This window comes from Dermacentor silvarum, chromosome 11, assembly GCF_013339745.2.
Source record: "Dermacentor silvarum isolate Dsil-2018 chromosome 11, BIME_Dsil_1.4, whole genome shotgun sequence".
Taxonomy (NCBI): Eukaryota; Metazoa; Arthropoda; class Arachnida; order Ixodida; family Ixodidae; genus Dermacentor; species Dermacentor silvarum.
In genome coordinates, this window is record NC_051164.1 from 65,097,878 (window position 1) to 65,105,507 (window position 7,630).

Here is a 7,630-nt window from a genome sequence, read left to right on the forward strand (position 1 = left end):
TATCACTGTGTAGGCACCGAAAACTACTACAGAGTGAAAATTTTTTTGTTTAACCCTTTAATGATGAGACATATAAAAACCCAGAAAAAATGTTTATTTTCTATCTAAATCTGCAAAACACATCAAGAATAAGCATAATCAACAAAAAGGAAAAAAAATATATTTTGCGGAAAGTTTTTCAGCAATACGGGGAAAACACCAAGCAGGAAGCTGGAAGTGGGCTTCACCCCAAGCCACTTAAGGCTTCGTTTTTAAGTTGTTCAGACAGCTCTCATCATATGTGAACCATAGGTGTAGATTTCATTTGCTTTGCATCACGTGTGTGACACTACCTCAGTTGGATGTCTTGCATCGGCCCATCTCCTCTGACCTTGCTTTCAAAAGACGTGAGTTGCGTGTCAAACTTCTTCCTCCTCCTCCAGTGTTCCTGCTCTAAACCAACAAATGACGCTTACTGCCCTGTCATTCAGTGTTGTCCGAAGACATTTAGCCGGAAAATTCGTACTCAATACTGAAAATCGGCAAGAAAAAAATTTTTTTTCTGGTACGTTGCCTGTAGGCAACCGTCGTCAATAAAGGGTTAAGGCTACATGCTCGGGCCTTGCGGGAATGCAGCTTTTTCTCAAATCCCGTGTTCCACAGACTTTTGTTGCTGAATATAGTTGCGTGCTTTATTTTCATTCCCTCATTGTGCCTTGTGGCAAACAGTGTAAAAACCTGACAGCGTGAAGCAGAAGTGACATGACTCTCGAAGAGGAAGTGCTTTCAGTGTTGCATTGGGAACGGCACAGTCACCGACTTCACTTCCATTAAGCGGAAGCTTTAGCTCGGGCCCAACTCCGATGCGGCCTATTCAAATACACGTAAAATGCAGCAATGCTTTTCTGAGGTAACCAGTGGGCTGATTCTACGAACATTTGTTGCATTTGAGAGAAAAAGTTAAATTCTAGCGACTGTTGGAAGCGGAATTTCGATGTAGGGCCTGAAATTCCTAAAAGGTATTTTCAAAAATTGGCAAGTTTGAAAAAAAATAGAAGCACGAATTTTACAGATTGGTAACTCTGCACCAAGAACGAACATCGCAGTTCTGTAAACGGCATCCGTTAGAGCATCTAAAGCGGACAAATTTGATATGTCAATTTATATCTTGCGTGAATTTGCTACATTGTTTACCAGGGTTTTGCAAAGGTCCTACTTGCATACTAGTGGCCTATTTGAGAGCCATGTATAATACACCAATTTTGTCTCCTTCAGGTGTACTTGTTAGATGCAATTTACAGAATTGTGATACCTTTTTTTTATTGCTAAATTACACAGTTATAAACCTGATACTAGTTTCATTTTCTGAAAATTCAGCAATTTTAAATTTTTGTTAAAAAATTGACAGCCTAAACAAAAAAAGTTGCAGTGGCTTAGCTCGGCTATGCCAGGATATACGTAGCGTTAGCAAAGGTTCAGCTGATTATTCTTAGCTTATTCTTAAGATTATTCTTAAGATAAGATTATTCTTCTGAGTCAAGCTTCTCCGTTCTTCTGCGCTGTTGAGCAGCATTTGCGCTCTCCTTCTCCATGGCTATACCACACTGGCACACGCCAGTCAGAAGCGTAGTGGCTCCAGCGCAGTGTCAGACGGCGACTGCACAGCGAGCGCGCGCCGGCGCCAGTGCGTCTACCACGGCTACGACGTCACTCCTCTGGAATGTGCAGACCGGCGGCGGTGAGTCGCGCGCGGCGGCGGCCGAGTGCGCGAGAGGTGCCGGCTCCGGTGGCTCCGGTGCGCAAGCCGTGTGACATCACTGACCCTTGCGCATGCGCAGCACGGCTCTTGGTGTGCCGCGCGAAAGGGGCTTGGCTAGGACAGTGTAGCTAACGCTACAAAATTTGCTGCCAACAGTCACTAGATTTGCAACAAACCTCATCAAATTTGGGGCAGTGGCTGCCAAGAAAAACAATTTCTCCTTTTCCATACATTTACATAGGAGCCCGCGAGCTAACGCTTCCTCTTAAGAGCAGCAGTTTGTTCACAATTGCTTTGTGACTCGAGCAGTTGTAAGTCTACAGCGCGTGTAATCTAATAGATTAATATAGATAGAACAATAATGGTCTGGGTGGTGTGGAGTCCTCCAGACTGCTGAATTCATCTTGCACATCTGAATCATCTTGTGAATCTTGGACAGGAACATGTGGAGGCTTCTTCATACCAGTTGACTTTTTCGAATCTGCCGGTCCATTATGTTTTGCACTCATCTACTGTCACACTTCATCATGTGCTCCGTTTAACTTGGCACACTGCAACAGCAAGTCACACAATGGATATAAAAATCAACATCAGCTTCTACTTTCTTTTGCTTCTGAAACTAAGCAAGCAAATAATAATAATAATTATTATTTGATGTGAAAACACAGATGCAGTTGCAAGCCTAGCCCTGCACATGCATGCTGTGATCATTGAAGCCAAAAATGTTCACTTGCGAGTGAAGCGCTTGTTCTGCTTCACTTTCAAGTTCAAACCCTCCTGCATGAAGTCATAAATTTTGTGTTTCCCATTTTGACATGAAATGTCTTACAGTTTGGTCAGCAGAGGGGGCTGCTTGTTAAAACTGCATGTAACTAAAACACATAATACTATTATCGATAATACCTTTGCAACATAACCATGCAGCCACGTGCCTTACTCTGGTATCGTTGTGTAGAGGAGAGAAGCCATTACTAAATCATGGATGTGTCGCATGCACAGATGGCGCCGCTGCGGCGCCGCACATCACGCAATCGGAGCTAAATTTACGCTCGCGCTCAGTGTTCAGAGAGGCATATCTCAGCCACACGTTTGTTAATCCGAGCAAGAGGAGACACGTTTGAGAGAGAGAGAGCTCATAATAGGTGTTATCCAATCAACTCAAGCCTGCGCTCATTGGGAGTTGTAAGGCTTACAAGTGTGCTACTTGTTGCAGAAATTTGACGGTCGCTTGGCTATGGCACCCCTGCGTTCGACATGTTGGGTCAAGAAATGGCGTGAAGAGACTCGAGCAGGCAAGACACAGGGATGTCGATCCGCGCCCACCACCTTCGATCACGGCAGGCTCATTAGGAATAGGGAGCGACAACAACTGCAGGTTTAGACCATAGGATCCCTACTAGCTGTATATTAAGTATAGTAAGCTTTGTAAAGTTGAAGTTGAATACTTACTCAGTTTTAGCGCATATACAAAAGCGGGTACATTTGACATGCAGAAAGAGGCTCCATAGTGAAAAACTGTAGGGGGATCTCTCACAATATAACTTACAAAGAAGAAGAAAAAAAAAAGAACTACTAAACAGGAAAAAACAAAATATAGTAAAAAAATATGTTACAACAGAAATACCAGCAGTTGATAAATTGTGCAAATAAACTATGCAAGTAATAGTACTTACGCAAGTAATAGTACTTAAACATACGAAATTCATTAGCACAAAAGCCAAGGTTTATCTCACAAATTAACCTATGATGAAGCCTTGCTATTAGTTGCAAATGAAATCACAAAGTTGACATTTAAATTACGACACAGAAACAGTAGATTTAATATTATAAAGCAATAAAGTTAACAATTAAAACTAAACCAACTCTTTGGGTACCATAGTTAGAATGGACCTCGGGAAGTATAAAAGATTATTGTGTAGAGTTTTGCTAGAATGGCAGGCTTGATTTTGGGGCATGTTGCAGGGAAGAAAGAGGAGAGTGATAGGTTTGTCCTCATGAAGTCGTACAGTAGTTTAGAGGGCTATGGATGAATGTGTAGTATAGAGTAACTAAGTATGTAACTCAAAATACAATCTAGCCTTGAGTAGCACCCTAACTCCGTAAGAAGTTTTTCTTTGTAGTTCTTGGATGTGCAAGTTAAATTTTAACCGTGAAACAAGCTCGACGCCAAGGAAGGAACAGTGGTTGGAGGGATAACTAGCATGCGTATTAATAAAAAAGTGGCATAACCTGTGTGTCAATTATAGACCTTGAATTAAGGATTACAAACTTAGTTTAGGAAGGATTAACAAGACGTTTATTTTTAGCACACCGTGTAATGACGTTTACGAGATCGGCATTAAGGAATGTTAAAAGATTGCTAAGACAATTACCCTAACATACAAGAGTAGCGTCGCCGGCGTATAGGATTCATTCCATTGTTGTGGTTAGACATTTCAGCAGATCATTAATATATAGTAAAAATAATAACAAACCTCGAATTGAGCCTTGCGGGCCACCGATGCTATTGTCATTTTGTTAAAATAAATGACAGAGTTGTATGCTAGTTGCTCATGGTAAGTGATTTAAAGTCTTTATTTCAATAACAAAGCGAAATAAATAAGACATAGGGCATTATAGCAATTTCTATAGGAGATGAGCTAGTGATTCCAAGAAGGAACTAAAGTAAATCCTGTGAGCTATTATCATACACTACAATTGACAGTATGTTAATCTGTCAAGCAGGATTGCAATCTACCATTTAACATTGTGGCAGAGGTGCTTATACAATCTGAATTTCGTGCTATCTAGAGGAATATACACAGGTATTCAAGACAGCAAGACTCATGGCAGTCTCGCATCATCACCATGAGCCCAAGGTCCACTGTAGAAAAAAAGCCCTCTCATGATTGCCCAGTTACCCCTTTGGGGTAAGCCCTTTGGGAATATTGATAAACTGTAGTGTTGGTGAAATAATAGCAGACATTTTAGTAAAGTTAAATAGTGTGTATAAATTAAACGTGCTATAAATCTGGGGCAGTATTCGCAATCCATCACTCCAGGAGAGACAATCGCTTTCTTAAGATTTTGCAGAACAAGTACCAGTTGTGTTGGCATCTACAAGCGACAACATTCTCAGCAGAGTACAAAACCCACTGTCTTCACGCAGTGCCAGGAGGTAGCGTTGTTGCCTGTATACACCGATGCATTCTGTACTATAGTAATGTAAATCTCGCAAAAGCAATTGTAATGCTGAGAGTGATCAATGAAGAGTACCATCTTAGTGCAATAATGTCCAGTCACAGTGAGGGACAGGTTCTATGGCACTACTCAGGGTACTAAATTATGGGCAATGAATGCAGCATCACATATGGCGCACTGATAAGATGCATTGCTGAAAGCATGTGTGAATGATGAAGGACATGAAAGGGGAACTGGGCTGTCTACCAAGTATAAATATGTAAACCATAAAAGCAGAACACTGACTGTATCGAACCGAGAGCTGTAGCACTAAACCAGAGGCCATGCTTACTGAAGCATATAGGTAGCAGTGCAGAGCCTGACAGGCATAAAGCATCGATGCGATAAGGCCACAAGACTATGTGGCATGAAGTGGAGATGGAGTGACATTTAGGTTGCAATTAAAGGTAAGAAGCTGAATGGAATGCTTGAATGTTGAGCTCTAGTTTCTGACATTCAGTGCAAAAGTGCAAGTATTTATTAATGAGGTGCCAATGAGTTTTGACGTTTTAGTTGAAATAGAATTCATTCATGCAGTGAAATTAAAGCACCTACTTTCTGACATTCAGTGCAACAGTGCAAGTATATATTAATGAAGTGCCAATGCGTTTTGACATTTTAGTTGAAATAGCATTCATTCATGCAGTGAAAGTAAAGCACTCACATTGGGCACAATCTCGATTCAGCTGGTATGACCCAGTAAACGTGCTTCCTTGAAATAATATAACATCTGTAGTACAACATCTGTAGTAATAATATAACATAGACAGCTATCCTACGGCACTTTATTGTTGCAACCATAAGTACCAAAACTCATGCCTTGATTCAGCCACAGGAAGACCACTACAAACGACATAGTCAGGCCTTCTGGCATGGAGGAAGAAAAAAGAAAAGGAAGGAACAAAAAAAAGGAAACTTTTTTTTTTTTTTTTCCTTCCTCCATGCCTTCTGGCATTTGGCCTCGCTATGCATTCGCATTCCCAGTAGCGTGAGCTCTCTAACCGCTGACTTGGACCACGTAAGTTCCCCAGATAAACATACTCTTGTTTAATGTTTAATCTAGCTAGGGGCCTTAGCATCACGCACAGAGAACAGCAGCAGATACGGCGTCGTTAAAGGCCGATTCACACTAGGCTGACAGGACGCCAATGTTGGTCTGCCATCTCCTGGCGACAGTGTTTTTTCTGCATTTAAACAGTTGGCCACAGCGTTTTCCGGCTTGTAACACTGTCGCCGTCATCAGTCGACAGACCAAAATGGTTGTCGCGTCGGCGTAGTGTGAATCGGCCTAGCCGAACAGGCGGGTTTGACATGCTCGATCCGTTCACCTTCCACGACAACTGCTCATCTTTCTTTTGATTTTTACCACACCGCCCCTTCACGGGGTCCAAAAATTGCACCTACGCAAATTAATTGCGCGGCGCGTGTGTGTTGTTACACGGTGTCAGCAGGGCCGGCCTCACTAAACGATCCTCGGCACAACCAGGCTCCCCGTGATAAAGACGGTTGGCTCGCACGCGCGCGAAGTTTAAAGCGTATGCTTTTTGACCTCCAAGGTGTTCCAGGTTACAATTGCCATCATTGGCACATTTATTACAAAATTTACTCATGTTTATTTATAAATCTTACCTATTTATTTGTGATTCTAAGCTGGGAATCTACTCTTTAAACGAACGCACTGAAAAACTTAAGTTTAGTTTACTGCAACCTTTTATTAGGTAAAAATACCTCAAATATTTGCAAGTCCCCGTGTTTGCCAGCATTTGCCATCCAGTCATGTGGTGGCCAGACGAGGTTTCGTCGAGGGGTTTGGCGCCAGCTGGTACTCGTTTGCAGCTGCTGGATTTGCGTATTGTAATCTAGTGAAGGGCCGCATTCTGTACCAGTAACTTTCGAGTCTTTCGGGGAACAAGGTATATTTTATATGCCGAAGGCGCAGGAAATATGAGACAGCGCACAACATTCGTCGCTTCAGTGAAGCTTAGAGTAACTCTAGTGAATCTTCGCGGTCAGCGCCCCCATAGACGAACCGTAGAATAAAGAAACACTGAGGAAACAAAGAACTCACAACAGAACTGGGCTTTGCCAGAATTATGGTGTACAGAAAGGGGACAGTGAGTCCCGCGCAGAAAAGCAACGAGATCAAGGTGGTTCCTTCTGCAATGACGCCACCAGAGGGCTCTCGAGCGACAGGGCAATGGCGCAACCCACTGCCCCATTTCAAAGGGAGCGCTCATAGCATCTATCCAGTTATGCTCATGGCGCGAAACTTGAATTTGTTGTGCTAGGTTTCTATGTTGGTTTATTCAGGAAACATTCGTTTTACAGAGAAGCTGTATATGCCTAGGCGAAAACACTCGTGGTCCGACCACAGATACCCTCCGGCGGAAATAAACCTATCGAGAACTCGCGCCTCGTTCACTTGGTATACACGAAAATTGACATGGAATGTCACTTGCACGAATGTATGACTAACATGACTGACAGGTCATGGCATCAATAACATCACATGCTCATCAGTTACATCACGATTAACGATAATAAAATCACGTGTGGCGCATACCCGCGTATCCCTGGTATGCCGGGGGGGGGGGGGGGGGGGGGGCTGATAAGGCGTCAACCCCCCCCCCCCCCCCCCCCCCCTCGAAATCTTTTCGTGCCGGCATGCACCGC

General features: G+C 42.9%; 1 non-coding gene across 1 annotated transcript; it reads right to left on the bottom strand.

The window, feature by feature from the left end:
* Nucleotides 1-6,340: 6,340 nt before the first annotated feature.
* On the bottom strand, nucleotides 6,341-6,464 carry LOC119434171 (U4atac minor spliceosomal RNA). The gene has a single exon (XR_005188566.1). It is a non-coding gene; the product is annotated as a U4atac minor spliceosomal RNA (small nuclear RNA).
* Between the last annotated feature and the right edge of the window lie 1,166 nt (nucleotides 6,465-7,630).